Raw genomic sequence first — 25,755 nt, 5'->3', positions numbered from 1 at the left:
CAAATAAACTCTACAACCTCAGGGTTCTCAAAAGTGACTACTACACAATCCCCTTGTAGGTATTTTCTATTGCCTCCTACCCACGGAGCTCTCTCAATCATTAAAATATTACACGGTATGTTTGGTGGAAGAGGATAATTTTTAGATAACCAATAACATACTTTATTTTTTAGAGCCTGGTACGATTCAACTTCTTGCGTAGAGATTTCGGTGACGCCAGTGAGAATAATTACGTAAGGGCAGGCATCAGGGGGAAGATGAATATTTCTGCGGGCCATGCCCTTAACTCTGTCGGGTACATCAGAATTTAGAGGCTGGGGTGAGCGATCACTTAATGTAGCCTGAGCAGAAATGCTCTTGGTGGTTAACAGAGGTTGATCTATTATCTGAGTTTGGTTGGTTCTAGGGGCTATTATAGTAGTGCTATCCTGAATTATAGCGTTACTGGAATTCTTGGGGGTCATTTTTACAGTCTCCAGCGGTTTGTTAACAGTCACCGAAGGCTTTTTGACCTTTTTAGCTGGAATAGTAACCTGGGCAGTTCTATTATTCAGGGTAAAGCTAGGGGCACTTATGTCCTTATGTATGTTTGTTAAGACAGTTTCCAAGCAGCGTAATCTAGCCTCTAAAGGTTCCAGCAATGTTTTTAATATATTAAAAATAGTGGTGTTCAAGCTTAAACCATGGCCCTCCTGTAATGGAGATTTTACTGGGATGCCCGCATCCCCGGTCAACTCCAGGATTTCCTCCAGGCTGTGATCGATAATAGTGTCATCAGGAAGGCTCAGGGGTAAGCCACTCTTAGTAACATGAGATCCTTCTATAGAATTAGGTAAGGCTACTGGCAGTTTATCCATGTTAGGGGGGTTGGGGGGGATACGAGCCTTCTTTCCTTTGTGAATGGATGATTTATTAATTTTTCGGGTTTGCTTGGGGATAGCCCCTTCTATCCGGCCCCTTTCTTTTGTGACAGATATATTGTTAGAGGTATTTGACTCGCTTTGTTGCACTCCGCATTCTGATGGGAACAGAAGGTTAGGAGAAGCCTCCAAATCCTGTGAAGTGTTTAAAGCATCAAAATCCCCAGTCTCTCCAGTGCTATGTACTAAGACCTGTATATCTCTTCGAGAGTCAGTATTAGGTGTCTGTGCCTGTGCTATGAGGCCCAAAGAGGATCGTTTGGCCTTGGCCAGGTCTTGGGACACTCTCCTATCCATCAAAGTTATACCCTCATCAATTAGCGCATTTGTGCGAATAATAAAGTCATCCAAGGTTCCTGTAAGTTTTTTAGCTCCTACGGCAGTCATGCTTCTAGTTTCACGACAGTTCATGGCCGACACAGCCTACCAGTAGGAATACAAGAAAGCGAAGTACAACCGACTATAGTTTGTGGCCCAGCCCAGCCTCCTCTTGCCTCTGAGGGCCTCAGAGGGCCCGCCCTTTGCCCGGGCTTAGCCCGGCACCGCCCGCGCGCGTCCCGCGATGCGGAAGAAGCGTCGCGCTTTTATGCGCCTCCGGGCGCAAGGCACTCTGGGGGCTGTGGTCTCCGGTCTTCGATCTCCGGCCGCGGGAGATGGCAATGGCGGCGGGGAGACACAGCGAGGACACAGCAAGGAGGTCCCCGGTAGCGGCGCCAACAACACCAGCCCCAAGACACCAGGAAAAGTTAGCCAGCAGGTAGGCAGCGTTTGAAATGCTCAGGGTTCCCGCTCTGTAACGCGAGCGTCGCGCTTTTATGCGCCTCCGGGCGCAAGGCACTCTGGGGGCTGTGGTCTCCGGTCTTCGATCTCCGGCCGCGGGAGATGGCAATGGCGGCGGGGAGACACAGCGAGGACACAGCAAGGAGGTCCCCGGTAGCGGCGCCAACAACACCAGCCCCAAGACACCAGGAAAAGTTAGCCAGCAGGTAGGCAGCGTTTGAAATGCTCAGGGTTCCCGCTCTGTAACGCGAGCGTCGCGCTTTTATGCGCCTCCGGGCGCAAGGCACTCTGGGGGCTGTGGTCTCCGGTCTTCGATCTCCGGCCGCGGGAGATGGCAATGGCGGCGGGGAGACACAGCGAGGACACAGCAAGGAGGTCCCCGGTAGCGGCGCCAACAACACCAGCCCCAAGACACCAGGAAAAGTTAGCCAGCAGGTAGGCAGCGTTTGAAATGCTCAGGGTTCCCGCTCTGTAACGCGAGCGTCGCGCTTTTATGCGCCTCCGGGCGCAAGGCACTCTGGGGGCTGTGGTCTCCGGTCTTCGATCTCCGGCCGCGGGAGATGGCAATGGCGGCGGGGAGACACAGCGAGGACACAGCAAGGAGGTCCCCGGTAGCGGCGCCAACAACACCAGCCCCAAGACACCAGGAAAAGTTAGCCAGCAGGTAGGCAGCGTTTGAAATGCTCAGGGTTCCCGCTCTGTAACGCGAGCGTCGCGCTTTTATGCGCCTCCGGGCGCAAGGCACTCTGGGGGCTGTGGTCTCCGGTCTTCGATCTCCGGCCGCGGGAGATGGCAATGGCGGCGGGGAGACACAGCGAGGACACAGCAAGGAGGTCCCCGGTAGCGGCGCCAACAACACCAGCCCCAAGACACCAGGAAAAGTTAGCCAGCAGGTAGGCAGCGTTTGAAATGCTCAGGGATGCCCTGCTTAATCAAACAAAGACGCAGCATTTGACCAGTGCCCGTTTAACGGGATATGAGCTGACGCTTTTGGCTCCTCATATTACGTTGAAAAGGTGCGTGACATTAAACCCGGCCACATTGTTGCCATACCCCGAGACCCAGCCTGAGGCGCAGAAAGCGCATGATTGTATTCTTGTGACTGAGGAACAAACAAAGGGTCGTATTGATCTCCAGGATACGCCCTTTTCAGATGTAGATGGAGAGTTGTGGGTAGACGGATCATGCCTGAAGCTACCAGATGGTACGACTTCAGCAGCGTATGCAATTACCACATTACACACGATAGTGGAGACAGCACGCATACCACAGAAATCAGCTCAAGCAGCGGAACTGATAGCATTAACACGAGCATGTGAGCTCAGTACAGGATTATGTGTGAATGTTTATACAGATAGCCGCTATGCCTTCGGAGTAGCGCATGACTTCGGCCTACTCTGGAAGGAGAGAGGGTTTTTAACGTCACATGGAGTACAGATAATGCATGGAGAGTTAGTTCATAATCTTTTAACTGCATTGACATACCCAAAGAAAATTGCTATCGTTAAGTGTAGCGCCCATAGGAAAGTGGTTGATAAAGTTGGAGAAGGGAATGCGTTAGCGGATCGAGTAGCACGGGAGACTGCGATGCAGCCCGGCGCTACTGCCATGTATGTAGTAAAGTCACAGGTGGAGAGATGGCGTGATGCGAAGGAGGAAGTGCGAGAAATGCAAAGGACCGCTTCTGACAAAGAGCGGGAACAATGGGCTAGCGAAGGAGAACTGTATGACGAGGGTTGTTGGAGAAATAAACAGATGGATAGATGGAAGTTACCCACGGCTTTCGTACAACCTATGGTTCAGATGGCACATGGGCTAGCACATGTTGGAGCTTCCGCAATTGTGAAATTGCTTACCCAAGTCTGGGAGCATCCAGAGATTGCTAGCACGGCAAAGAGGGTGGTGCAGACCGGTATGATCTGTCTGAAGTATAATCCAGGGAAAGGCACTCGAACTCCAGCAGGAGGATTTGCGACACCCACTGCACCCTTTGAGGTTCTGCAGATGGATTACATCCAGCTTGAGCGCTGTAACAATTTGAAGTATGTTCTAGTAGTGGTTTGCGCTTTCAGCAAATGGGTTGAGGCGTACCCTACGAAAGACAATACTGCAATGACCACGGCGAAGCTACTGCTAAAAGAGTTTTTCCCTCGATACGGCGTCTGTAGACTTCTGTGGAGTGATAATGGCCCTCACTTTGTAGCGGATGTTATAAAGTATGTCTTGAAGGGCCTAGGCATCACTCAGAAGTTTCATGCCGTGTTCCACCCTCAGTCTGCCGGACTAGTCGAGAAGTATAATGGTACACTGAAGCTTAAGATCGCCAAAATCCAAGCTTCAACGTCTTTGACTTGGCCAGACGCCCTGCCACTGGCGTTATTGTCAATTAGGTCAGTGCCACACTCTCGAACCGGCCTTACGCCATACGAAATAGTATTCGGACGCCCAATGAACATTTGGGGTCCACCAAGGCCTAAGGCTGTGTATGATGTACCTTGTGTAATGATGAGCGATTATCTGGCACAGTTAACGGATAACTTGGTTTCTATTCATCAACAGGTCCGAGAGGCGCTCCCTGATCGGTCTACCGGCGAAGGACATGGTCTCCGGCCTGGAGATCATGTTATGGTGAAGGTCTTCGACAGAACGAACAGTTTGGAGCCGAGATGGGTAGGACCTGAACAAGTCCTCCTTGCAACGAGGACGGCTGTGCGAGTCTCGAACCGAAAGAATTGGATCCATTCCTTGCACTGTCGAAAGGTACCGCCCGGATTGGTGGAGTCTGCCGTGCTGACCGATCAACGAGAAATCCTAGCAGCAGAGACAGGCCGTGCTGCTGAGCCACGAGACACTGAGGAGCTCTTTCCGGACCACACGACTTCTGGAGGAAGGCGATATCATCTTCGACCAAGGAAGTAAGGTTTCCAGTGCCGGGACATACTGTCAGAACGGCCCTTGGGTTAGTGAAACGGAGAGCCGATGAGGCAAGGGGGGGGGATCAGCCCTGCATTAGTGTAGTGACACCCGTCTTGGCCCGCTGGTGAAGAAATCAACCGCTGCCCAAGGGGAAGAGTTCTGACAGACTTTTTAGTTTCAGGAAGATACCAGGGTATTGTTTCTTTTGACATGGAGAAGAAGAAAATCCTTTGTGCGTTGGGGTTCATGCTAACAGTAGCTATTGTTGGGATAACCACATGGTTTGTGGAGGAGGTAACTCCTGCTCGGAAAACACTTGTGTTGACAACTCCGGTGCCTGAGGAGCACTACTTTTATACATTACCGTATCAAGAGTTGAAGCATCGACAATCTTACTTGAACAACACTTTCATCCAGATGCTGCATCATACCCACGTTGCTACGAATGCTACGAACTGTTGGATATGTGGGATGATGCCACCCCATCAGAAGAAAGGAGGAACGCCATTCATACCACTTCCTTTCTCTCATAATGGCTCTTGTAGAGCATGGTACACTTTGCTTTTTGCCACTCGGAAACCGACAGTGGGACGATTGCTTTTTAGACTTAATAAAGAATGCCATCAGGACAAGAATGGGTATCCACAAGCGAATGGGACAATTTGGGAATGGGAAGAGTACCGACCGGACAATGAATCCATTCCCTATATCTTCACGAACACCAGAGACACTGTGGGGAAGGACAAATTCGTAATCCAAGTAGCACAAGCTCAAGCGGACTTGTGTGTCCAGAGTGTGGGTTTTATCCCTGTTGGTGTCAGCGATTGCATAACCATATTGAACATTGACGGGTTGAATAACAGTACCTTCCTAGCGTCCCATAATACCTACTTTGTGTGTGGAAATAAAGGTTATTACCGTTTGCCGGCTGGGTGGTCTGGGGTATGCTATGTATCATTCCTATTACCTCCTGTATTCCTAGCACCCGCGTCATATCATAAGGATTTGAAACTTTTGAATAATGTGACTGTAAATAGATACAAACGTACTCTATCAATTGATGATGTGGATCAGACCGATACCAGCTTGCAACAGTATATTGATTTTAACTTAGGACTGTTTTTCTTTGTTGGAGCCGCTTTGAATAGTAGGAAGATCCGAAGATTAACAAGAGTGGTAGAAGCTGTGACCAATCAGACTGCCGCTGCTCTTGGGAATCTTACGGAAGAGTTACAAATAACTAGGATTGTTGTGTTGCAGAACCGTATGGTATTAGATGTAATGCTAGCTGATCGAGGAGGAGCCTGTAAAATTATTGGAAGTAGCTGCTGTGTGTTCATCCCTGATCATACGCCATCCGTTTATAACGCCATTAACAAGCTGCATAAAATAGCAGCTGAAATCCACACAGAAAACGGCACTTGGTCCTTTTCTGGATGGTTTTGGGCGTTGGTTACTGCCTGGGGATGGAAGGTTTTAACTGGTCTCTGTATTATTATAGCAATTCTGTTCCTTTTCTGTATGTGTATTCAATGTGGACCATTGTGCTGTTCTGTATGCATTTCATTCTGCATTCCAGATAAGAAAGCTGTTGCCGATGTTGCTCACCAAAAGGGTCTAGCTAAAGAGGTTAAAGGAATGATGATAATTGACATATATGATGATTATTCTTGGAAGCCGGATGTCTTCAGTAAATGCTGAAAGGGTCATCTGTTGTAAATTAAGGCAGAATGTGATTAAGCATTTACTGAAAACATTAATGCTTTCCCTTGCGATCATGTTTTCTTCGTTATGTTGACCGAAGTCCGGACTCCATTTTGTATTGGCATGCTGCCATGTGTTCACCACGAGGAGAGTCCGACCTCTGTGTTAGTTGCTCTTGTAATCTGCCTAGCAACAGTTTATAAATAGCTCCCTCTTGTCCGTCTGGCGCATGCCCAGACTTGACCACATCTGTTATAATTAGCCTTGCTTGACCATGTCCTTTTACGGGCTCAAGGAGTGTGTTGGCTCCGCCCATGTATTGATTCAGTATCGAGAATGACCATAAATGGTAATGTTCTTCGGCCTCATGTTGTATCCACCCACTTATGAGCCCCTCTGTTGTGTATAAAAGGGGACTGTGCACGAATGTTCTGTGTACTACTCCATGCAATACTGAAGAGTGTTGTGTGGATTGTAGGACCACCCTTAAGGGTTAATAAACGTTGTTTTTGTACTTTGCAGTTTCCGTGCCAACTTCCTTATAGATTCCGTTACAGGAGAGCGAACCCTTGTGTCTTGCGGGCCTAGCTGGGGCCTGTATTCATCACATGAGAGATCAAATTCCATTGTTCACTCAAAGGAAGATAGGTTCCTCGACTCCCTCCCCGTGCCCCTCCTATCAAAGGAGAGACGAACATTACTGGAGTGCGATATCTTGGTGGAGGAGACAGACGAGGTCATTGCAAATCTCCTGACCTGAAAGTCCCCTGGGAGAATGGATTTACAGGTGAATTCTTTAAAGCTTGCAGGTCTCAGATTGTATTCATGCTCTGTGAGGTTGCCTGGAAGGTAGAGAAGTCTCATTACCAAGGGTATCTCTCCAATAAAGCTATCATTTCCTTATTACCGAAGGAGGGCAAAGTCCCCCTGGATTGTGGCAGCTACAGGGCCATATCTCTCCTGAATGTGGAACATCAGAATTCTAGCAAAAGGTCAGATTTGTTCCCGAGCACTGGTCCAGGAACCAGAGGAGGATGTTGTGCCTAGTGAGGGCCTCCAGAGAAGCAGACTGAGAAGTGCTGGCTGTCTCCCTGGTCAAATCAGGTCAAATGGACCTACCTTTTCAACATCCTAGATAGAGTCAGCCTGGGAAAACTGTTTTTTAGTACGGCCCGATGGCTGTATAAAACTTCTGCAGCTTCCCTATTCAGTGTGACAAGAGGCAAGGCTGTCCTCTTTCTCTGCTTCTATTTCTCTGAGTTCTGGAAGTCCTGATGATGGCCATTAGGCTCTCCTCATACATTACTGGAATCTATATCAATTCTACGACAGTGAAGGTGCTTCTATACGCTAAAGAAAGTATCATGACCCTCACAAATTGGACTGCTTCCTTACATGCTTCAATAGGCTTCTTAGACACTTTATCCCAGTTTTCTGTCTACAAATTGAATTGGAACAAGTGTGAGGCAATGCTTATGTCTCACTCAACCACCTGTGACTGCATGGAGACTTTTCCCTTCTGATGTGTGCTGGAGAGAATGAAATATCTAGGGATTCTTCTTAATAAATGTCTTTCCAACATGGTGGATAACCTGCTGCCCCTTTTAACCGAACCCAAGTACATTTTGAAATGTGGACCTCACTTCAGCTGGGCCTCTAGGGAGGAGACCAGGCTGTCAAAATGATTATCGTGCCCAGATCCAACTATAACTTTGGGATGCTTCTCATACTCATCCCAACAACATCGCTAGGTTAAATTGACGCTGTCATGAAAACTTTCATCTGGGCTACCAATAATCCACAACTGAAGATGGATAAACATTATGTGAATACTCAATCAGGGGGTGGGAATTTGCCCCTCATGGCCTTCTACTTCACAGCACATCATCTCTCACAGTTATTCCACTGGCTTCCTACTTCCCAGGATGCCTCCACCTGGATTGGCATTGAAGGATAGTTACTCCTGAGTGATAGGACTCTATGGGGCTTATTTATAAACCCCTTGCCCCGCCGGTGCATCACTTTTAATATGGGAAAAAGTGACGCACCAGCAGCGCAAGGGGCTTGTAAATAAGCCCCTACATATCTATGTACAGATCCTGCCCTCTCCCTCCACTGACTGATAACCTGGTGCTCAGAGCCCCACAGACACTATGGAAATAAGCACACTATGGAACATCACCCTTGGCTTCACAAATCCGTTCCTCTGTGTCATAATAATATCATTCAGATACGGCACTCCCCAATCTCACAGCAGGTATGGTTCAAGCATGGCTTACCGATGTAGACTAGTTGTTCATGGGTCGAGTTCTACTTACACCAATCTTAACAATGGAAATACCATCAACTGAGCCACTGCCTACCGGGACAAATGGGAGGGGCCATTACCGACCTTCAACTTTCTCCTATTCAGCACAACTTAGAGAAATGGGGTGGCTAAAGGGGAAGTAATATATGGCCTGTACAACTTGCTGAAAGACAAATGTTCTCTACCCCCATAAAGAGATATCTCCAGAGTGTTTTGACAACCCCACTTACACCGTGAGCTCGGAAACTTGGGCAGGCCTCCTTAACACCCATGACACAATACTCTGTGAGTCCAAACTAAAATTTGCCTGCTTAAAGCCACTCCATAACTGGTACTTTGCTCCCTTCAGACTTCAGGGGCAGGCTTTTTTCCCTCCAATATCTGTTGGTGCTGTGGCATGGGAAACTGTGACCTACCATACATCTTATGGAGCTGTACTGCTTCAACTTCGTACTGGTATCCAATATGGTCTGTGTTGGAATTGCGTTTAGTGTTCAGATTACTTCCTCGATTCTAATTGCTATCCTTCATGACATAGAGAACTGTGCAGTACCAAATAAACACTTCAAATGATGGCATGTGACTAAAGTGTGCATATTGTGCCATGTGAGGAAACTGACCTTCCCCACCGTTTCGTAATGGATGATTTAGCCTGATAGGGTAGCAAAATACGAATGGGTCATCATCTCGGTTTAAGATAGCCCTGGGCAAAAATTGTATTATGTCGGGGTGACCCAAGTCATTTCGGTAATTCTGCATTACTCTTTGACTCAGAATTACTGATAATAATGCGATAATGCTTGGTTGCATAGTTAAGATTAATTAGCGGAAAAAATACTACCACAGGAGCATATTTAGCAAGTGCTGCTGTTCTTATCGTGTTGCATTTTGTGCTATTTCTTAGTGCACAATGCATCCTAGCAACCATTTTAGAAATAAGAGGGCAATCGTGTGCTAAGAAAATAGAGCTAAATACAAAATTACTCTTCTCGAGTAATTCAGCATAGTCTAAAGGTAGTTGTGGGTGATTCAACTTGATTACACTACATGGCATTACAAGAGTTATACCCATCCATAGTTGATGATCAGATGGCGCTCTTTGATGTAATCTGGGAACCCTTTAACAATCTGTTGATGGGCCCTGAATAGGTACTTAATGATGTAGCACACATTTGATTTTTTTCACGTGTCATGAATGAGGATCATTTTGCTGCCCCTAAATATCCATTCCCAATGTGACTTTCCCCCACCCTCCAGGATCCCCCAATGCCCACCCTATCCGCTCCCATATGATTTCCCCATCTTGAACCATTATCTCGGCATAGGATGATGATGAACTGTGCAGGGGACATGATACGGGCCCATATTACCCAGGGATGGGCAATTGGAGGGAACCACCTTCAGCCCATGTGGGCCTCCATAAGGACACTTCCGCTTTGTGGGAAGAAATGTGGCCCTCTTTAGGCCACTACAGGGACCTGAGAGGTATGGACAATTGAGAAGGACTATGGAGGTGTCTTGCAGCAAAAGAGCACATTCATCAAAGCATTCACCAAGGTCATCATTTGACAAGGGTCCGGACCTGTATGACTAACTTGTGTTGTAGAGTTTGCATTTATGCAACCTGGTGTAAAATAAAGGCTCATTTCAAACACCTTAGAAATGATTTTCATCTGGAAAAATCTATGTGAAAGCCAATTGATATGACCTATTTATGGTGGAAAGTTAACATTGGGCTTTATTATGACTTTGGCGGTCTCAGAGTGGGGCTGCCGGCCTACTCTGAGACCACCAAAGCCATTAAAGAAAGCCTACCAGAGTACTGCCAATTTTTAATATAACGGGTGATTCTTTGGCGATCCCACTGTGGTGTTGCAGCGTGGAAACCTGGGTAACGGAGATCTGGACAAAACCCTGTACCAAATCTCTTCCCTTCCTCACAGACCAGAAATCCCACTAACGCTTTCACACATGCAATCATTGGTGGGGCCCATAACACCAACATTCACACTTCATTTAACACTGGTCTGCACATACAGGAGAGATGAACATTCCAAGCGCTGACATGAAAGGAATATCTTATAACCTATAGGAAAATATATTATAATACATAACTATACATGAATAACCTCATACTTATAGATCTTAATCCTAAACCTCAAGATACTCCTCCCACTTGATCAATGGATCATTTAGTTGGATTGGTAAGGTGATTTAGACCAGCTAAAAACACTTTTTAGGATTTTGACCTATCCTCCCTCAATTAAGACGAACACATTTGCTTGTTAATCAATATTAGTTTATCTAATTATTTTCAAGAATTTACTTCCATCTAGTAAGTTTATTAAACCTTTCATAAATCACAGAACACCATATTGACCTAATCTGGCTATCGGTCGACCTTTAAGTCATCAAATTTAGCCATCAATCGGTCAGAATTCGAAAGTTCTTCATGCAGCACGCTACAGTCCCAAAGATTGGGTCAAGGACCAGAGACGTGCAAGCATCGATCAGTGCCCATACATTTTATGAAGTCCTCAGTTCATTAGGAAATTGGACAGCATTCAGTCTGTCAAAGATTCAGGAACGTAGCAATCTTGTCAAATAGCGTCACCATCGTCTCCGTCAGCAAAAGGAAAACACACGCGAACGTCAAAAAACATCATCATCCCCTCTCTATTCTACTGTCATTTTTATAATAAATGTAAAATCAAGATGATGCATTTTACAAAATTTGGGCTTCTTCTATTGGTTGCTTGGGATCGTCCGGTGAGTTTTCCACACAGTTCAAGAGGTTATGTCACTGTTCACGATCATTCCGGTTTCTTGTGACTGTCCATTGTTAAAGTACTTGGCGAGCTTCCCACAGTGACCTTGCTTGGGTACTGTACGACAGGGTCAGGACGAGGCCACAGGAACAAGAAATCACGCACTTCGCCCTAAACCTCATGGAATGGTGGCCATCACGTCGAGTCACGTCATTCGGCCATCTTTGCTTTAGGCCCAAAGGACAACTTAAGCGAAACAAACACAAAAGAATAATTAATACATAGAAATAATGAAGAAAATGTTAAACCCTCACTAATCCCTCTATGGGCATGTAATTATCTAGCATATGGCGACATTTAAAGAGTTCATATTCACCCATTGATGTCATCTGGTGCGACATTGCGAAAACGTCACAAAAGCAACATATATCATGCGATATTCTATTTTCTAGTATTAGTATGTGTACATATTTTAATTACAAAGTTATTTAGCCATGCAAAATGCAAATCAAACGTGTATTTCGTATATTAGTAATGTTGATTAAATGACATGCAAACACATTAATAGCATTATGATTAATAGATTATTCTAATTAATATATTCATGCAGAATAGGGGGGATATACAACATTTTGTACTAACCGCTCCATCAATCCCCCCTTTGGTGATTTTATCACCACACCATTAAAATGTTGTATTACTTTTCATGGATTTGAAACTAGTTCTGGCTTTTATTTACATCTCAGTCTCCCTAATCTCTGCTCTTCTAGCTGTCTTATACATATTTTCTTTTACTTCTTCTAATTCTACTTCTTAAAATTCCCTCTCTTGTCTCTTATCTTGTCTTCTTGGATTTTCTCTTTTTAACTTCTTCTGGATTTTCTTTCTTTTGCAACACAGACAATCTAATCTTAATATTAATACTATAAAAATCACACACGTTAATGGAAATAAGATCTTACCTAAAAAGGTACTACCTAGATTTACTAAGACATTTTTAATAGGAGATATTTTCTTTCCAATCTTTTCCCAAACACCTTCAACCTCCAGTGGTGCAATTTCATCATGCAGATCAGTTATATTTTTAATATACATTTTCAAATCTTTACTTTCATCTGGAATGTAAGTACAACAATGTTGAACTTTCAGCATTCCACAGACTCCAGCCTCTTTTGCCAATAATATATCAAGGGCAAGTCGATTTTGCATTACCATGGCACGCATAGCAACCATTTCAGTATTTACCAATAAAAATCCTCCAGCGGTGCTTGTTGACAAGCGATCCACTACTGTAGATAATCTTCTAAATTTGTTTGCATTCAGAGATATTCCCACTGCTGGTATCAATGCTCCAAAGAGGTCACCTACAATTTCTGACCAAGATTCTCTCTTTCTACGTGCTAAATAACTACCTATCTTATGTACACCATCTTCTCCTCTTCCCATGTGAAAAATCTTTGGGAAAACCAGGCCTACATAACATGTGCCATACCAATGGTCTGGCAAATGATAATACACCTTGCTCCCGCAGATAAAGTATAACCCAGGAAAAACTGGATCATTTCCTCCTTTAAATCCCCATCCACCCATGATTCGGTATGTATCATGGCACTCACTATTGCCTACAAAGTAATTATCATATGCAGTTTGATTCCTTCTAATACACAATTTCCCTTTCTGAGGCCAATCTACAGCCATAGTTGGACTAGCTTCTCCCTTCAAGTGTTTTTCCGTTTCAACATCCCAAACTGTCTTTTCCACTTTTCCCTCAGATGCTTTCCTTTGCATTTTCAATCTCCTTTCTTCAACCATATCCAAAAATGTCTTTTCTTTTTCCTTTAAACTGCAAGTCAAATTATTTCTAAAAATATATTCTAATGTTAGTTCTTTAGTCTCTAAGAAAAAATCCCCTAACACCTTGGCAGGTTTTACCTTGTTTAGCTTGTTAATTGATGGTACTTGTGAAAATATGTTATCTACATCTGAAAAATAATATTCTAACTTCCCTGTTTGGTAAAATAAACTAGCTATCACACTACATGTTATTCCATATGTTACTGGAAGGTGGTGATAAGTCACTCCCTCCGATACAGATGCAGGTAACTGCATACAAACGTAGCAGTCCCTTACGTCCATTGTCTTTACATATTCATACAATAATTTTGAAAAAACATTGTTAGAAAAATCAGTTATAGATCTGTCTTTATGCAAATAATTTCTATCTATTTTAGTCGGAATTACCTTTTGAATCTTTTCTATATTAGTTTTGTTCTCACTATGTCCTTCTATTGAATCTATAGTAACCTTAAATGAGATAATCAGCTAGTATACTCCACAGAAGCATTAGTAATCCTGTACAACAACAACACATTTTACACCATCACTTCAAGAATGTATATCTACTTTTTCTACTATCTGTGTTTGCCATTTCTGTAAAAATGATCAGAGTCTTTTGACTTAGCCTCTTCTACTTCACAACTAGTTTGTCTAACCCAAGACTCTAAGCACCTACTTGGTTCTACCAGTTTTTGTCTTTTCCCGTATTTTATTGGCTTTCCATCTGCAGCTTTCTTGTCTCATTCAGTTTGGCATCTCATCGTCCTTCACTTTTCCTTCGTGATCTGAATACAGAATATCCTGAACATCCGCTTCTTCTCCAATATCGGACAAGATAACTCTCAGGATTTCCGATTCCTCGTCTTCCTCAACCACTTCCGGTACAGTCACCTCTGGGTTTCCTTGGCTATCCGCCTCTTCTTTTATTTCAGGCAGGGCCACATTCGTCCATTTCGGCGACTTATACTTCTGGGTAGGTTTTCTCGTTCTTTTGCTTTCTCCAATTGCAATTATTTCTTCGTCTTTTGATTTCTCTTGACTTGTTACTTCATTCACCTGTTCAGCTCTTGGTGAATTTACTCGTATCAGTCGATATCTCAGTCTCTTTATTTTATTCAGCCAAAGTTTGTCTTTTGCTGATCTTTTCAGTTTACTTCCTTTATCATTCTTTTCAGCTCTCCAAGCTCTCTTCCTTAAGACTCGACCTTCTGGTACTCGTCTTCGCTTTCCTCTGACTCTGTTTCAACTTGCTTTTTACTTTCAACCGCTTTTCTTTCCACCACTTCTTTCATTTTCCCTTCTTCTGTCCCTCCTCGAGTCTCCTACACGCAATCTTCCTGCTGACTTCTTCTTGTCCCTTCCTCTAACGGGATGTTGGAGTTCCCTACACCTCCTCCGGGGTCTTCCGCAAGAATCTTTCCCTCTCTCTCTGTATCTGGCACCTGTCCATCTAAATTTGTTATTTCAGGTGGAATTTCTCGCAGTTTTTCATCTGGAATTTCTTTATCAGCAATTTCTTTAATTGTCTTTTCACTGTCTTTTTCTTTTCTCGAACGTAGAGTTCCTTGTTCGGTCGCTGAGTCTGAGCTGGTATCAGAAATCTGTAACCTTCTCCTCAGGGAAATACTTCTTGGGACAAAAGTTAGATCTGACTCTGATTCCGCCCTTTCAGGGTTTTCTTTTGTTCTTGTCTCTTCATCATCTGATTCAGTACTAGATTCTGATTCATCAAAATATTATTTTTCTGTGCTATCCACTGGATTTGGAATTCTCAATGTGTGACTTGTATGAATCCAGTTCTTGATTCCAGCACACTTCACAGCGGTTGTTGTAGTCAAAATCACTTGTCGTGGTTTTCCCCACCTTAGGACCAAACAGTTTCTTCTTCTGTGTACTTTGATTCTTACCCAGTCCCCTGGGCTCAGATCATGAACTTGCTTCTTTTCAAGGGTGATGGCATCCCCTCCAACCTGATGAACCACAGAATGAACTGCGTCAGTCAGGCTTTTACAGTAATCCAACACCATGTCATCAGTTATAGGCAACAGCTTGTTGACTGGTATGAACACATGACGCATTGCTCTACCCATGATGATTTCATGGGGGCTCAACCCTGTAGTTATGTCTGGAATTGATCATATAGTCATGAGTACTAGAGGCAAGACATCAGGCCATTTCATACCCGTGGCTAAACACATTTTCCCTATCCTGTTTTGATAGTACCATTCATTTGTTCTACCACACCAGAAACCTCCGGGCGATAGGCACAATGTAGTTTTTGTCGTACATTCAATGCTTCACAAATCAATTTTATGATCTCATTATGGAAATGTCTTCCTCGGTCTGATTCAATTGTTACTGGGGACCCAAATCTGGGAATAAATTCCCTCAACAGCAATTTTGCCACCGTGAGTCCATCATTTATTCTTGTTGGGTATGCTTCTACCCATCTTGAAAACAAACAGACCATAACTAAAACATACCTCAACCTGTTACAGGGAGGCATTTCAATGAAATCTACTTGCATTCTGGTAAAAGGCCCTCCTTCTCGACCTATTGTTCCTAGACTCACCACTGTCTTCCTTCCAGGGTTGTATTGCTGACATATAAGGCATCTCTGACAAAGACTTTCTGCTACAAGTCTAAATTTTGCATTGTACCAGGTCTGCTTAAATGACCTTATCATGGCATCTCTCCCTATGTGTCCCTGACCATGATACATCCGTGCCATGGCAGACATCATGCTATCAGGCATAACTGGTCTTCCATCCCGATAGACCCACACATGGTCCTTTTCCCTTGGTGCACATCCTGCTTTTACCCACTGCTTCATCTCCTCATCTACTGCTTCTTCCTGCAATTGCCTCAATTCCTCCCAGGTACCCACAATGTTAGTAAACATTAAGGTGCAAGAATTCACTTCCTTCTCCTTCGCCCGAGTAATGGAATTCTGGTTTCGTGCACAATATTGGGCCATATCATTGGCGTACTTGTTGCCGATGGCTACATAATCACCAGACTGACTATGTGCAGCACACTTCACAACAGCCAATTGCCTAGGCAGCTGTATCATCCTAAGCAATTTCCCAACCACTTCAGCATTCTTAATGGGAGTTCCACTTGATGTCAAAAATCCTCTCTGTAGCCATATTTGGCCAAAGTCATGCACCACACCAAATCCATACTGACTGTCAGTTATCACAGTCACTCTCACACTCTTTCCAATCTTACATGCTCTAGTCAAAGCAACAAGTTCAGCTACTTGGGCTGATCTTACTCCTTTCAGGTAGGATGCTTCCATTACTGCTGCAACCGTGCATACTGAATATGCTGCACTCAACGTTCCATCATCTGTTCTCAAGCATGACCCATCTACAAACATCACGAAATCACTTTCTGGCAATGGTTCATCTTTTATGTCAGGACGTGGTTTGGTACAGAAATCAAGTACATCCAGACAATCGTGATCCGCTTCGTCTCTAACTTCCACATTTTCAGCATCAGGCAATAATGTTGAAGGATTCACGTTAAAGCATCTCACAAGACTCACATTCGTTGCACCTAATATGACTTTCTCATACTTAGTCAGCCGACTAAGCGTCATGTACTGAGTGCGACTCAAAATAATTGCCACATCATGAGGCACAAACACTTTCACAGGATATCCCATCACAATTCCTTCACTCTGTTCCAAACTCCGACAGGTAGCAGCCACTGCTTTCAAGCACCCAGGTAAGGCTACAGCTACTGGGTCTAGCATTGATGAAAAATATGCAATTGGTCTCCTCAGTTTTCCATGCTTCTGTATTAACACAGAAAGTGCACATCCATTCCTCTCACTGCAATACAATTCGAACTCCTTCTCATAATCAGGCATTCCTAATACTGGAGCTTCACACAAACCATCTCTCAATCGTTTAAAAGCTGCCAATTCCTCTTTGTTCAAATCAATGGGATCTCTCACATCACTTCTTGTCAAGCGTACCAAAAGGCTTTGTAATCAGAGCAAAGTTGCTTATCCATTGCCGACAGTATCCAACCATTCCAAGAAACATTCTCACCTCTCTTTGCGTCATTGGAGCTCTCATTCATTTTATGATCCTGATTCTGTCTATCGTTATCTTTCTCAGTCCTTTTTCAATATTATGGCCTAAATAATGTACTTCTTTTTTGCAAAATTGTAATTTTGATGGTGACGCTTTAAGTCCTCCATCAGCCAGATGATTCAGCAAAGCTATAGTATCCATTACACAAGCTTCACGAGTTTTCGACGCCACAAGAAGGTCGTCGATATATTGTACTAACACTGAATTCTCGGGCATCTCTAGACTTTCTAAGGATTTCTTCAATATCTGATTAAATATTGAGGGGCTTTCTGTATACCCTTGTGGAATTTGGCACCAAGCCAAAATACGTTCGCCAAAACGAAACGCAAAATTTTGCTGGCTGTCATGGTGCAATGGAATGGAATAGAAAGCATGGCATAAGTCAATCACAGTATAACATTCTGCATCATGGGGAATCTGATACAAAATCACAGATGGATTTGGTACAATGGGACAACACGACACAACGATTTTGTTTATCTTTCTTAAATCCTTAACTTTCCATTAGGCTTTTTCAGTCCCATAATTGGGGAATTACATGGACTACTCATTCTTTCTCTCAAAATGCCTTGTTTAATCATTTTCTCAATTATTGGAGTAACTCCTTCAATTATTTCAGGTGTCAATTTATATTGAGGGACATTTGGATAGCTTATTCCTTCTTTCACTGTTAGTTTTACTGGGTCCACATTTCGCATTAGTCCCACATCTTCTACTGTAAAATCACAGACTTCTGCCTTTACAGTCTGTTTCAATTCTTTAGGTAATTCATTAGGGTTAAATACAGCATCAGCTTCAGTAACCTCAGTTTCTCTGTTTGCCATAGTCATTTTATACAACACATCTTCATCAGGGGTCTTAAATGCTATACCATCAGGGGTACAGAAAATAGTGCAATTCATTTTGCACAGCAAATCTCTACCTAACAAATTCACAGAACTTGTGTCGCACACAACAAAGCGGTGCATTTCAGAAAACTTCCCTATGCTAACTTTCACTGGTTCTGTAAGATAAGTTTTAATTTGTCTGTTGGATACACCACCTACTTGGATTGTTTCATCCGAGAGAGGAAGATTCTTAACATCAGCTGACCTAACAGTTGATCGAGTAGCACCAGTATCAACTAAGAAAGTAATACTTTCATTATTTATTTTTCCATCTACAAATGGGCCTGTCTGGTCTACTTCTAGAATTGCGCCAAGTACGCACTCTTCTTCCTCCCTTCGGCACCGTCAATAACCTTCTTCTGACTCACTCTCATCGAGTTGTATCCAATACTGCGAAACAGCGCTAGCGCGCGGCTGTTTAGTTACCTGTTCTTCGTTGTAGAATCCTGTCTCATTACTGTTTTTCTGTGAATTTTTGCTTTGTGGAAAAGGCGGCTTTGGCACCTGATTCTGTTGGGGAACAACCTGCTGCTGTCGCTGCGGCTGACCACTGACCTCATTCTGCACCTGTGGATTCAATGATGCATTTTCATTATTAGTACTTGGGGGAAATTTACACTCGGATTTCCAATGCCCTATTCTTCCGCACTTATGACATGGGAATTTCTTTCTAGCTTCTTCTATATTGAAATTTCCTTTAGCTTTTCCAGGAGTAAATTTTGGCCGGGGTCCTGTATTATTCGCTTGTTCCGCTATCTGAGCTTCCTGTCTTTCTGCCACTTTTACTTGTGCCCACATAGCTTTCTCTTTTAATTTACGCTGTTTGGCTTCAATCTCTTCACTAAAATACTTTGCATGTCTCAATACTTCGTCTATTTTCTTATTTTGCCAATCGACAGTATGTTGTTTGATCATTTCACTAATTTCTGGACGTAGACCATATACAAATCTGTATACAAAATGACTCAAATCCTTTTCACTCAAATTTTCATCACCACTGAACTGTTTAAAGGCCAGAATAAGCCTATTGTAATATGTATGTACTGACTCCTTACTTTCCTGATGAGTTCTGTCAAGCTTTACCCAATCAGTCTCTTTGGGAGGTACTTTATTTTTCAAAAAGGCAATAAACTGTTCGTATTTCTTCATTACCTCAGGGTCAGGAGCTCCTGTCTTTGGATCCCTAGGGTATTCCTGTGTAGGCCAGTTTATCATCAACTTGCACTCTGTCCATAAATCTGCTGGTACTATTATGTCAAATAGACTATTTAGATCAATCCATAATACTTTATATAATTTCACAAATCTGTCGACTTGCCTATAACACTCAACAGGCTTTTCGTGTAGTCGAGGGATATCATTTGTAAATGGCAAAATATCTTGTCTAGTCCATGGAACATGTACATATCCTCCTCCTGGAATTTCTCTCATGGGGTATTCTGATACTACCTTTTCTTTTTCTCTAACAGGGAACGCTGCAAATGTTTTATCTGTGGCATCATCTCGTTTTCGGTACCACCTGCTTCTCCATTTATCCACATCTCCCCATTTTCTTAACAAGATAATTATCTCCGTAATCTGACTTATTCGTCCTGTGGTATTCAAATGTTCGATATCTTTTTCAGTAAAATCTATTCGATATGGTTTTTGTAAAGCCTTCACCTTTTCAATATCTATACCCATTTCGTTTACTACTTCTTCTAATCTTTCATGCAGATTTTTTGCTCCCCATGTTACACTTTTACACAAAAACAGTAATTCCTCAACCTGATAAGTTTTTAACCTCTCTGAGGGGATAGTTCCTACTATTAACTCTTCCAGTACCATTCGTAATTTGGCCACATCTATTGATTGGGATGCTTTGTATTTTCTCTGCAAATTTCTCAACCATTCGCTCAGTTCTTTTGAAGTTGGACCTACTGGTTTCTCTACATTACTTTGTTCTGAGTCCCTTTGAGTCTCTAATACTGATTCCATTGTCATTGTATGTCTTTCTTCTATATTTGGACCTATAAATGGGTTATTCGAAACATTTGGGTCAATCGTACTCATTGTCTGTCTCCATGGATTTTCATTTAAACTCTGCTTTGTCTTCTCAGTCTGTTTATTACTGTATACGGATCTGTTAAACAATGTTCACTATCTTTCTGTTTATCAAAAATAGGTATCACAGGGCCTATAGTCACTGGAACAGTCACAGTCTCTAAATTTTTGGTTAATTCTCTTTTCAGTTAATTCTAAAGTTGTTTTTGCTAATTCTGCCGAATTTTCACCATTTACTTTATTATCTGATTTTTTCTCTATCTCTCTAATGGAATTACTTTTCCCTAATTCTTGGGATACTGGTTCAGTCTTAATGATTCGCAAAGTTTCTCTCATTGGGGCACTTGGTGTCTGGTTGATATGGGGGTGGATTTTTATAAAACATGTCATCAAGAACATCATCTTCCAATTCATGCACTCCATACCCTCCTGATTCTACATTACGTCTCTTCTCTGTACATTTTCTACCTCCAATTTCTTCAGTAGTTCTCCCAGGAAACAGACCTTCTGTCATACTTGTATTCCACCACCTTCTCATTCTATCATCATGATTGTCATGCCCATATCTACCAAACATGTATCTATATCTTCCGCTACTCCTCTGTCTTTCTCTGTCATGCATTTCATCTTCCCATTCTGTCAAGGCTTCAAACTGTGTTGGTCTAGGTCTTGGTTCTAGATTAATCCTTTTCTCTCTTAAATTTCTCAAAACCGCTAAATTAAACGATCCATGCTCTGGAAATGCCAAAACTCTGTCATTCTTTGTGTATTTTACCCAGTTGTCTAACCAAATACAAGTATGATATCCGTATTTCGCAACCATAAAGGATGCGGGGGCTTTCGGTGGGGGAAGTAACTGTCCTTCCCTAGTCACAAACGGTTAGTCCTTTTTAAACAATTTCTTAATTTTCCCAAACCAGGACTTTTTCTCCTTTTCAGGTGGATCGTAATACATCATTTTGTCTCTTGTGTATCGCTAGTCTTTTCCTTGCGACTGTTCTGTTGTTCTAACCAATCGTAGTGCGACTCACACTAACGCACCAATCCGGAGCATCTACTTCACTTCTACAATTCTCCAATCCCAGCTCGTCTCACACTTACGCACCAATCAGCAAAGTCTACATCACCCTGTAATTCTCCACTCCTAGCGTGGCATACACTAGTGCATCACTCAAGGCCGTCTACGTTTCTCACTGACTAGCCAATCCCAGCGCGGCTTTTCTCACTGTCGCAGCTCCTGCTCCTGTTGACCCCTCCTTTACAAAATTCTCTCGGGAAGCTTTTTACGTTCTTCAAATTCACAAATCTGTTAGTAACTACATAAAAACGCCACCATTGTCCGCTTCGCTAACCAAAGAAGAGTTAAAGACCTTTTTCACAAGAATTCTGTCTTTCCCGAGAGCAGCGCTTACCTCTGCCCTACTACGGAATCATTACTTCCGTTGATAAAGTAGCACATCCCTCTACCTTACCCTTCTAACAAGCATTAGCTAATTGTTTCTCCAGAATTAGAACACCTAGTTGGAGACCCAATGCTCCTGAGAAATAAAACCAGAGTTTCGCAATTAACCCGAATGCTATTTCATTCACGCTCTTTCACACAGAATTCTGCCATTCCTGAGAGCAGCGCTTACCTCTGCCCTACTACAGAATTATGAAAGTCATTAATAAAGTAGCACTTCCCTCTACTTTATCCTTCTATCAAGCTAAGGGAACACCTACTACCTTCTTAGTGATTAGCGTTATCAGAGTACCTTCTGGACTTCTGTTACTTAAGACCAAAAATTTCACAGGTGACCTTCGCTACCATGCACTCCTCTCATATCAGAAATATCTCTAATGGCAACACACGACGATATCACTGAATCAAACCCAGACAATGCGTCGTGCAACTCCAATCGTCACACGTTTTCCGCGTGTACCTACGGGCAACAACAATTCCATCTTTCCCGAGAACAGCGCTTAACTCTGCTCTACTATGGAACTGTTACAAACTTCCGACTTCCTACATCCCAGAAGTCGTGCAAACAACATAGAACCCTGACACGACTCAACATAGAGTGTTAATACATAAACCAATACCAATCAATAATCAATAATCGATAAGTAATGTACAAGCGATAATCACCAAAACAATAAAAACCATCATCCTGCTACCAAAAAAACTGTTGCAGCGCGGAGATCAGGACAAAACCCCATACCAAATCTCTTCCCTTCGTCACAGACCAGAAATCACACTAATGCTTTCACACATGCAATCATTGGTGGGGCCCATAACACCAACATTCACACTTCATTTCACACTGGTCTGCACATACAGGAGAGATGAATGTTCCAAGCGCTGATATGAAAGGAATATCTTATAACCTATAGGGAAATATATTATAATACATAACTATACATGAATAATCTCACACATAGATCTTAATCCTAAACCTCAAAATACTCCTCCCACTTGATCAATGGATCATTTAGTTGGATTGGTAAGGTGATTTAGACCAGCTAAAAACACTCTTTAGGATTTTGATCTATCCTCCCTCAATAAAGACAAACATATTTGCTTGTTAATCAATATTTGTTTATCTAATTATTTTCAAGAATTTAGTTCCATCTAGTAAGTTTATTAAACCTTTCATAAATCACAGAACACCATATTTACCTAATCTGGATATCGGTCGTCCTCTAAGTCATCAAACTTCGGTCTCAAGACTGCTGCAACACCACCAGGGATCACCACCGCAGCTCCCCCGCGAGTCTGGCAGTCCACAAATAAGCCCCAATGTATGTGTTGTGGTAAAGCCAAAAGTTATCTGACATTGTGATTGTGAATATCCATGATATACCCAATCTACCTGGATGTTCATTAGTAAATAGCCTTGCAAGTTTGCTTTATACATATATATGAGTTTCCTACTTTAGAGGTAAGTCTGTTCATGCACAAATAGTCACTTTGGTCCTGATGATGAGTCTGCGCGGTCCAAAGTCCTCTAAGGACATTGGCAGTCGGACCGCCATTGTACAAGTGCAACCAACAGGGATCTGCATTCCCTGATGGTCCTGTGGTGGACTGAGGGCTGCAATATGCTTGGTGGTTCCCTGAGACGCCACCAAGCATATTATGACTTTCCTCACTGCCAGCAGTGTCATGGAGGATCTTCCTCTGTGTAACTGCTGGTGGTAAGGAGATAAGGTGGGCCATAGTGGGCCCCCTCTTGCCCCTTTTTGCACCAGGGGTGCATGCAGGAGGGGGCATCTGTTGTGCCCCCCTGTAGTTATCCATCCCCAGTTCCTGCATGGGAGGAAATGCACAACATGGTACATTCCTTCCCATGCAGGAACATGTGCTGACGGTCCTGTGGCATTGCTGTTTAAGGCTCTCAATGATCTTTAAACAGCACCGCCGCAGGAACGCCATGCCGCCAGCCCGCCAGACCACAGAATTGCTTGTAATCTGGCAGGTGGGCACCGGTGACTCATGGCAGCGCCAACATTCATAATCAGTCCCCTTGTATCTCATAGGTAATGTGTACGGACTGAATTTAGAGTGTTAGCTGGCCACTTTCTTTTTGCTACATGATTTGCACCCTTTGGGGTGTTCATTTTGTAAATCCACCTGGAATCTTGTAAATATTTATAAAATGTGTGTAGAATATAATTGTGCGTATGTGAAAGTCCCTTTACCTGTTAAGAAAAAGCACAGACTAGAAATTGTTATTTTGTTTGTGTCTGAGTTATGGCTTTATAGATCAAATCATTGAAACAGCCTTGGACTGTTCTGTCTCATTACCCCAAAAGTCAAGCTTTATAGGGGATGCTTGGTCACCGGTTTGAAGGTTAACAGTATGGAGGCCCCAAAACTCCAGAGGTGATAGAACCCAGTTGATGTAATTGAAAACAAATTACTTCCGATTGACCAGGGACATCTAGAATTTTCACAGTCACCCTCTTTTGGACAAATGGTTAGAATTGTTGCCTTCTGTGACTTATGATTTATGCTGTAAATTTGTCATTTTCAAGGAGTGAAATGTGTGCAACATTGTGTCCATGTGTGTTTTTCTGTCTTTCCTGTTCACCTTAGTTCAGTTGATAGGAATGATGTTTTGGAAAGTTTCAGAAGACTGAGAAGGGAGTTGTGATGCATCTAGCAGGTGTCATTTTCCTTTTGCATTTGTAAAACATGTATAGAGGCAATAACCTTTTCAATTGGCTGGTCGAAAAATATACGAGAGCTAGGGAGGGGTCCATGTACCTGGGGTTCATGGACCTCTCGTCAGCCTTCGACCTTGTAAATCGCTCCAAGCTGTGGAATATCTTGCTTGACATAGGACTGGATAGGGCCCTTGTCTGTCTTTTAGCTGATCTTCATTCTGACTTAACTGCTGCGATCAGAGTCACCTCGGAAGGGCGCTGCACTAGTTACTTTAAGTCTGAAAGAGGGGTAAGGCAGGGGTGCATCTTGGCTCCCCTCCTTTTTACGGTCTATATAAACGCATTGGAATCCTCCTTAAAAATAGCTACTCTGGACGTTCCGCGAGTAGGTGAACTGGGAATTCCAGTTCTCCTATACGCGGACGACGCTGTTTTGCTCTCCCGTACTGGAGTGGGCCTTCAACGCTTACTGGATGCATTTGAAGATTTCATGGCTTCCTTGGATTTAATGATTAACGTCAAAAAGTCCCAAATCATGATAATGGGCAAGGCTAAAAACACCAAGTTAATAAAAACATTTACATGCGGGAAACAAGAGCTCTGTAGAGTAACCACTTTCCCCTATTTAGGGATTACATTTGATGAGAGAGGATCCTGGGGTCCCCAGATAAAAAATAGAAATCTTGCTCTTGCTAGATCTTCCTTTGCACTTCATAGTTTTATAAAAAAATTGGGGGCTAGGCCAATAGTCACTTTGCTACAACTCTATAAAGCCAAAAGCTTGGCTGTTGCCACATATGGCAGCGCCATTTGGGGCTATTGTTCAACGGATAGTATCCAGATTACCGAAAATAAATTTCTCAGGTCAGTCCTTTCTGTACCCCAGTCAACTCCTACATACATTGTTCATTCTGAACTAGGGTTGGGATACATTTCAGACCTGATTAAAATAGCCCCTGTTTTGGCCTGGCTTAGGATCTGGCTGAACCATGAAATTCCCCTCAATCACATCATTTTAAAAGATTGCTTGCAGTTAGATGGGGTTAGCAAGATTCCATGGCTAGCCTATATCAAAGATAGCCTCGGCAAGCTAGGGAGACCAGATCTTTTCTTAGCCCCTTCTAGTATAACTACGAAAGACATAGCTCAAATTAAAGGTATGATGAGAGATATGCTATGCCTAGATAGGGAACAAGTGGAGCTTGGGAAACCAATGGTAAGGTCTAGCCTTATTTTGTGTACCCATGTGGGCCCAGAACCATACCTGACCATTGTTAACCGGCCCTATCACCGCTTCCTCTTAACTCGATTTCGGCTGAATTTGATCCACTTATCTCT

Source organism: Triturus cristatus, chromosome 11 (genome assembly GCF_964204655.1).
Source record: "Triturus cristatus chromosome 11, aTriCri1.1, whole genome shotgun sequence".
NCBI lineage: Eukaryota > Metazoa > Chordata > Amphibia > Caudata > Salamandridae > Triturus > Triturus cristatus.
Note: the sequence above shows the minus strand (reverse complement) of the source record.